Here is an 8012-nt window from a genome sequence, read left to right as displayed (position 1 = left end):
GAATGCAAAGGCCAAAACTGCTTTCTCGACCCCAGGAGGACATTATCAATTTGTGGTAATGCCCTTTGGTTTGAAGAATGCACCTGCCACTTTCCAAAGGTTGGTGAATTAAGTCCTTACTGGGTTGGATGATTATTGTGCAGCTTATCTTGATGATATTGCTGTCTTTAGCTCCACCTTGGAGGATCACCTGGTCCACCTGAGGAATGTTTTGGAGGCCCTGCAAAAGGCAGGCCTCACTATCAAGGCCACTAAGTGCCAGATAGGGCAGAGCAAGGTTGTATACCTGGGCCACCTAGTTGGTGGGGGTCAGGTTCAACCACTGGAGAGCAAGATCCAGACCATAAAGGACTGGACTCCTCCAACTACCCAGACTCAGGTCAGAGCTTTCTTGGGCCTGACTGGGTACTACAGAAAGTTTGTTAAGAACTATGGGTCCATTGTGACACCACTTAATGACTTGACCTCCAAGAAGATGCCAAAGAAAGTTCAGTGGACAGTAAGCTGTCAAAAAGCATTTGATGACCTGAAGCAGGCCATGTGCAGTGCACCTATTCTGAAAAGTCCAGACTACTCCAAAGAGTTCATTGTCCAGACAGATGCTTCTGAGTTAGGTGTGGGTGCTGTTCTTTCACAACTGAATGTAGATGGTCAAGACCAGCCCATTGCTTTTATAAGTAGAAGGCTGACCCCTAGAGAGAAACGTTGGTCAGCTATTGAGAGGGAGGCCTTTGCTGTGGTTTGGGCCCTGAAGAAGCTGAGGCCATACTTGTTTGGCACTCACTTCAAAATTCAGACAGACCATAAGCCCCTCTTGTGGCTAAATCAGATGAAGGGTGAAAATCCCAAACTTCTTAGGTGGTCCATTTCCCTACCGGGGATGGACTTCACAGTGGAACATAGACCTGGGACTGACCATGCCAATGCAGATGGACTCTCCAGATATTTCCACTTAGAACATGAAGACTCAACTGGTCAAGGTTAGTTTAATGTCCCTAAGTTTGGGGGGGGGAGGGGTGGGTTGTGTAGGAGAGTAGGGTCTGCTTTCTATGTTCACCCCCCCTTTTTGCTTTTGCTTTACTGGTTTTCCACTTAGATGTGGCTGTGGGCCTGCTAATCAGACCCACAGCCCTGCTGTTCTCTCTCTAAATTGATACTATGTACTTTAGGTGCATAACCCATTGGAATAGGATCACCTTATTGGCCCCTGTACAGTGTACCCTAGGTACCCAGGGCATAGGTGTACCCTAGGCCTACCGGGGGCTGCAGCATGTGTTATGCCACCCCTGGCCTGGCCTTCCATTATGACACAACTGGCTGATCACTCATCTGGGGCAAGGTCGTGTAATCACCCCTTGCTTAGGTGTAGTATTCCTATACCTAACTTACATATAGACACATGTGTACCTATCAGCCACTCCTATGGCAGGCCTTAACAATCCTGGAGGCAGAGTGCTTGGTAACATGTGAGATGGTGCTCTAGCATGAGCTGAGCCTGTCTGCAGCTTTCGGAACCATGTCCTTATAGCTGTTCTATGATATAGCCTACCATATACTCTTAAAGTGCCTTATAATCTTAAACGGTTATGGTAACTATGGTTTGGCTTTATCAAAACATGTCGTGTAAGGTGTCTAACACTTTGGAATAATACCCCCATCCCATTTCTGGGGATGAGGATATTATCCCTCCCTTCTAGAGGGAGAAGACATGTTGTAACCTACTTACCCGGTTAAAGTTAACCAGAGCCCCAGCATCACAAAATGGATGCTGCTGCCACAGACACGAGTCTGACCTCCTGCTGCTGGGAGTCAGCAACTTTCTTTCAGGCATCCATAGAAGTCCACGACGAAACCCGACGCAAGTTCACACCTATGCACCCGCAGCCTGTGGGCTAGGTAACTTGGGTACTTCGGTGCTCACAAGGGTAGTGACTATCCTAGGGTCTAGTTTCCGAGTCTCGACTTTCTAGCTATACCAGAAGTGTCCTAAAACTGCTTATTTCTAACTGCTAGTGATTCTATTGACTTTTACGCATTACGCGTGAGTGTTTCCACTCTGCACCCGAATCCCGTGGGCCTCCCACTTCCTACCTGTTGCTAGTGTAGTATAGCCCCAGCGATTCCCTAGGCCTAGGCCTATCCTATTTCCGTGACAGTGGTCCTTATACCATTTACTTAGTATATGGTTTGCGTGGCCCCTAGGGCCTAACTGTATTACTTACCTGTGTGACTTAATGTATGCATAAATAAGACTGTGTTGTACTTACCTCTAATCTCATAAAGAGTGCTGAGGGTTTGACTAGAATAAATACACTTTATTTTATATATATATCTGTTGTGGTGTCCTTTCATTTGGTATTCAAGGGATTATATATGGTATCACAGCTGGCTTCACATGCCATTCAGAGTTTAGCCTAAGACTGCTCTTGTCCATGCTACCACTAGGATAGCTGGTCTATAAGGTTCACTTTACAACCAATCACCATAAGGGTATTTGGACTGATATAAGGTGTACACTAGAACTAGTGACCTCATACATCAGGCCAACTTCTCACATTGGTGAGCAGCGGTTGGGATCTGAGCTTGCTTTTGTAATACCATTGTAATCTTGAGATACTAAATTGAAAGATCACACAGATATTGTTTAGGTACATATAACATAGATTATAATACTTAAGTCCTACTGGACTTAGTGGTTGTAGGTTGAAGGGAGTAACACACCCTGACTACAACTACTAGAGAGGTTTAGTAGATACAACTAGTGTAGGTAGGTGCATACACCACACCCTCACTAGAATCATGTCCCTGAATGGAGATCACACTGATGCTCCCTCAGGAGAGGAGAATCCTAGACAGGTTCCCTCTAGATATGATGCATTCACTTTCCAGAAGATGAGACAACTGTGTACCTCCAGGAGATTAAAACATCTCTGCCTCATTATTCTTGCCTTGGGTCTCTCCTAGCATTTATCTGCCTTATTATTCATGACTTGGGTCTCTCCTAGCATCTCTCTGCCTCATTATTCTTGACTTGGGTCTCTCCTAGCATCTCTCGGCCTCCTTATTCTTGAGTTTGGTCTCTCCTAGCATCTCTCTGCCTCATTATTCTTGACTTGGGTCTCTCTTAGCATCTCTGTGCCTCATTAGCCTTGACTTTGGTCTCTCCTAGCACCTCTGTGCCTCATTAGTCTTGACTGGATGTTTCTCCTGGCATCTCTATGCCTCATTATAATTGACTTGGCTCTCTCCTAGCTTTTCTGTGCCTCATTATCCTTGACTTTGGTCAATCCTAGCATCTCTCTGACTCATTATTCTTGACTTGGGTATCTCTTTGCATCTCTCTGCCTCATTAGCCTTGAAAGGGTGTCCCTCCTGGCATCTTTCTGCCCCATTATCATTGGCTTGGGTCTCTCCTATCATCTCTCTGCCTCATTATCATTGACTTGTGTCTCGCCTAGAGTCTCTCTGCCTCATTATTCTTTACTTGGGTCACACCTGGTGTCTCTCTGCCTCATTATCCAAGACTTGGGTCTCTCCTACCATGTCTCTGTCTCATTATCATGGACTTGGGTCTCTCCTAGCATCTCTATGCCTCATTATTCTTGAGTTGGGTCTCTCCTGGAATCTCTCTGCCTTATTATCCTTACATTGGTGTCTCTCCTAGCATCTCTCTGGCTCATTATCGTTGCCTTGGTGTCTCTCCTATCATCTCTCTACCTAATTATCATTGCTTTGTTGTCTCTCTTTTCATCTCTCTGCCTCATTAACGTTTTGTCTCTACTAGCATCTCTCTACCTCATTATCATTGACTGGGTGTCTCTCCTGGCATCTCTCTGTCTCATTATCCTTGACTTAGGTCAATCCTAGCATCTTTCTGCCTCATTATTCTTAACTTGGGTCTCTTCTAGGGGTGGGCGGAAAATTCCGTTCCGCCAGCGTAGAATAAAAAAGCAAGCCACCCCGGCTCACGGGCCCGGTCCTTGCTTCTGAAAGCAGCCAGGCTGGGGAGAGCCTCCCTGGGCCCCGGTGGACCCCTGTCTCCAGCGCCCGGACCCTCGGCTGGCTTGCAGGACGGGGGGCTCCCGCACCCCGGGCCCTGCCAGACGGAGCACGAGCCCCGGGCCCGGTCCCAGCTTCAGACCCCTAGCCAGGCCGGGGAGAGCCTCCCCGGGCCCCGGAGGGCACCCTTTCCCCAGCGCACGGACCCTCGGCTGGCTTGCAGGACGGGGGGCTCCCGCACCCTGGGACACTGGGAAGGAGCACAAGCCCCGGGTCCGGGCCCAGCTTCCGAACCCTAGCCAGGCCGGGGAGAGCCTCCCCTGGCCACGGTGGACACCCTTCCCCAGCGCACGGACCCTCGGCTGGCTTACAGGACGGGGGCTCCCGCACCCTGGGACACTGGGATGGGGCACAAGCCCCGGGTCCGGGCTCAGCTTCCGAACCCTAGCCAGGCTGGGGAGAGCCTCCCGGGGCCCCGGTGGACACCCTTCCCCAGCGGCTGGACCCTCGGCTGGCTTGCAGGACGGGGGGCTCCCGCACCCTGGGACACTGGGACGGAGCACAAGCCTCGGGTCCGGGCCCAGGTTCAGAACCCTAGCCAGGCTGGGGAGAGCCTCCCCACTGGCCCGGTCCATGCTTCTGAAAGCAGCCAGGCCGGGGAGAGCCTCCCTGGGCCCCGGTGGACCCCTGTCTCCAGCGCCCGGACCCTCGGCTGGCTTGCAGGACGGGGGGCTCCCGCACCCCGGGCCCTGCCGGACGGAGCACGAGCCCCGGGCCCGGTCCCAGCTTCAGACCCCTAGCCAGGCCGGGGAGAGCCTCCCCGGGCCCCGGTGGACACCCTTCCCCGGTGCACGGACCCTCAGCTGGCTTGCGGGACAGGGGGCTTATAATCTTAAACGGTTATGGTAACTATGGTTTGGCTTTATCAAAACATGTCGTGTAAGGTGTCTAACACTTTGGAATAATACCCCCATCCCATTTCTGGGGATGAGGATATTATCCCTCCCTTCTAGAGGGAGAAGACATGTTGTAACCTACTTACCCGGTTAAAGTTAACCAGAGCCCCAGCATCACAAAATGGATGCTGCTGCCACAGACACGAGTCTGACCTCCTGCTGCTGGGAGTCAGCAACTTTCCTTCAGGCATCCATAGAAGTCCACGACGAAACCCGACGCAAGTTCACACCTATGCACCCGCAGCCTGTGGGCTAGGTAACTTGGGTACTTCGGTGCTCACAAGGGTAGTGACTATCCTAGGGTCTAGTTTCCGAGTCTCGACTTTCTAGCTATACCAGAAGTGTCCTAAAACTGCTTATTTCTAACTGCTAGTGATTCTATTGACTTTTACGCATTACGCGTGAGTGTTTCCACTCTGCACCCGAATCCCGTGGGCCTCCCACTTCCTACCTGTTGCTAGTGTAGTATAGCCCCAGCGATTCCCTAGGCCTAGGCCTATCCTATTTCCATGACAGTGGTCCTTATACCATTTACTTAGTATATGGTTTGCGTGGCCCCTAGGGCCTAACTGTATTACTTACCTGTGTGACTTAATGTATGCATAAATAAGACTGTGTTGTACTTACCTCTAATCTCATAAAGAGTGCTGAGGGTTTGACTAGAATAAATACACTTTATTTTATATATATATCTGTTGTGGTGTCCTTTCATTTGGTATTCAAGGGATTATATATGGTATCACAGCTGGCTTCACATGCCATTCAGAGTTTAGCCTAAGACTGCTCTTGTCCATGCTACCACTAGGATAGCTGGTCTATAAGGTTCACTTTACAACCAATCACCATAAGGGTATTTGGACTGATATAAGGTGTACACTAGAACTAGTGACCTCATACATCAGGCCAACTTCTCACATTGGTGAGCAGCGGTTGGGATCTGAGCTTGCTTTTGTAATACCATTGTAATCTTGAGATACTAAATTGAAAGATCACACAGATATTGTTTAGGTACATATAACATAGATTATAATACTTAAGTCCTACTGGACTTAGTGGTTGTAGGTTGAAGGGAGTAACACACCCTGACTACAACTACTAGAGAGGTTTAGTAGATACAACTAGTGTAGGTAGGTGCACACACCACACCCTCACTAGAATCATGTCCCTGAATGGAGATCACACTGATGCTCCCTCAGGAGAGGAGAATCCTAGACAGGTTCCCTCTAGATATGATGCATTCACTTTCCAGAAGATGAGACAACTGTGTACCTCCAGGAGATTAAAACATCTCTGCCTCATTATTCTTGCCTTGGGTCTCTCCTAGCATTTATCTGCCTTATTATTCATGACTTGGGTCTCTCCTAGCATCTCTCTGCCTCATTATTCTTGACTTGGGTCTCTCCTAGCATCTCTCGGCCTCCTTATTCTTGAGTTTGGTCTCTCCTAGCATCTCTCTGCCTCATTATTCTTGACTTGGGTCTCTCTTAGCATCTCTGTGCCTCATTAGCCTTGACTTTGGTCTCTCCTAGCACCTCTGTGCCTCATTAGTCTTGACTGGATGTTTCTCCTGGCATCTCTATGCCTCATTATAATTGACTTGGCTCTCTCCTAGCTTTTCTGTGCCTCATTATCCTTGACTTTGGTCAATCCTAGCATCTCTCTGACTCATTATTCTTGACTTGGGTATCTCTTTGCATCTCTCTGCCTCATTAGCCTTGAAAGGGTGTCCCTCCTGGCATCTTTCTGCCCCATTATCATTGGCTTGGGTCTCTCCTATCATCTCTCTGCCTCATTATCATTGACTTGTGTCTCGCCTAGAGTCTCTCTGCCTCATTATTCTTTACTTGGGTCACACCTGGTGTCTCTCTGCCTCATTATCCAAGACTTGGGTCTCTCCTACCATGTCTCTGTCTCATTATCATGGACTTGGGTCTCTCCTAGCATCTCTATGCCTCATTATTCTTGAGTTGGGTCTCTCCTGGAATCTCTCTGCCTCATTATCCTTACATTGGTGTCTCTCCTAGCATCTCTCTGGCTCATTATCGTTGCCTTGGTGTCTCTCCTATCATCTCTCTACCTAATTATCATTGCTTTGTTGTCTCTCTTTTCATCTCTCTGCCTCATTAACGTTTTGTCTCTACTAGCATCTCTCTACCTCATTATCATTGACTGGGTGTCTCTCCTGGCATCTCTCCGTCTCATTATCCTTGACTTAGGTCAATCCTAGCATCTTTCTGCCTCATTATTCTTAACTTGGGTCTCTTCTAGGGGTGGGCGGAAAATTCCGTTCCGCCAGCGTAGAATAAAAAAGCAAGCCACCCCGGCTCACGGGCCCGGTCCTTGCTTCTGAAAGCAGCCAGGCTGGGGAGAGCCTCCCTGGGCCCCGGTGGACCCCTGTCTCCAGCGCCCGGACCCTCGGCTGGCTTGCAGGACGGGGGGCTCCCGCACCCCGGGCCCTGCCAGACGGAGCACGAGCCCCGGGCCCGGTCCCAGCTTCAGACCCCTAGCCAGGCCGGGGAGAGCCTCCCCGGGCCCCGGAGGGCACCCTTTCCCCAGCGCACGGACCCTCGGCTGGCTTGCAGGACGGGGGGCTCCCGCACCCTGGGACACTGGGAAGGAGCACAAGCCCCGGGTCCGGGCCCAGCTTCCGAACCCTAGCCAGGCCGGGGAGAGCCTCCCCTGGCCACGGTGGACACCCTTCCCCAGCGCACGGACCCTCGGCTGGCTTACAGGACGGGGGCTCCCGCACCCTGGGACACTGGGATGGGGCACAAGCCCCGGGTCCGGGCTCAGCTTCCGAACCCTAGCCAGGCTGGGGAGAGCCTCCCGGGCCCCCGGTGGACACCCTTCCCCAGCGGCTGGACCCTCGGCTGGCTTGCAGGACGGGGGGCTCCCGCACCCTGGGACACTGGGACGGAGCACAAGCCTCGGGTCCGGGCCCAGGTTCAGAACCCTAGCCAGGCTGGGGAGAGACTCCCCACGGGCCCGGTCCATGCTTCTGAAAGCAGCCAGGCCGGGGAGAGCCTCCCTGGGCCCCGGTGGACCCCTGTCTCCAGC

The sequence above is a fragment of the Triturus cristatus genome, chromosome 1_1, assembly GCF_964204655.1.
Source record: "Triturus cristatus chromosome 1_1, aTriCri1.1, whole genome shotgun sequence".
In the NCBI taxonomy this organism is placed as follows: domain Eukaryota; kingdom Metazoa; phylum Chordata; class Amphibia; order Caudata; family Salamandridae; genus Triturus; species Triturus cristatus.
This window is presented reverse-complemented; position numbering follows the sequence as displayed.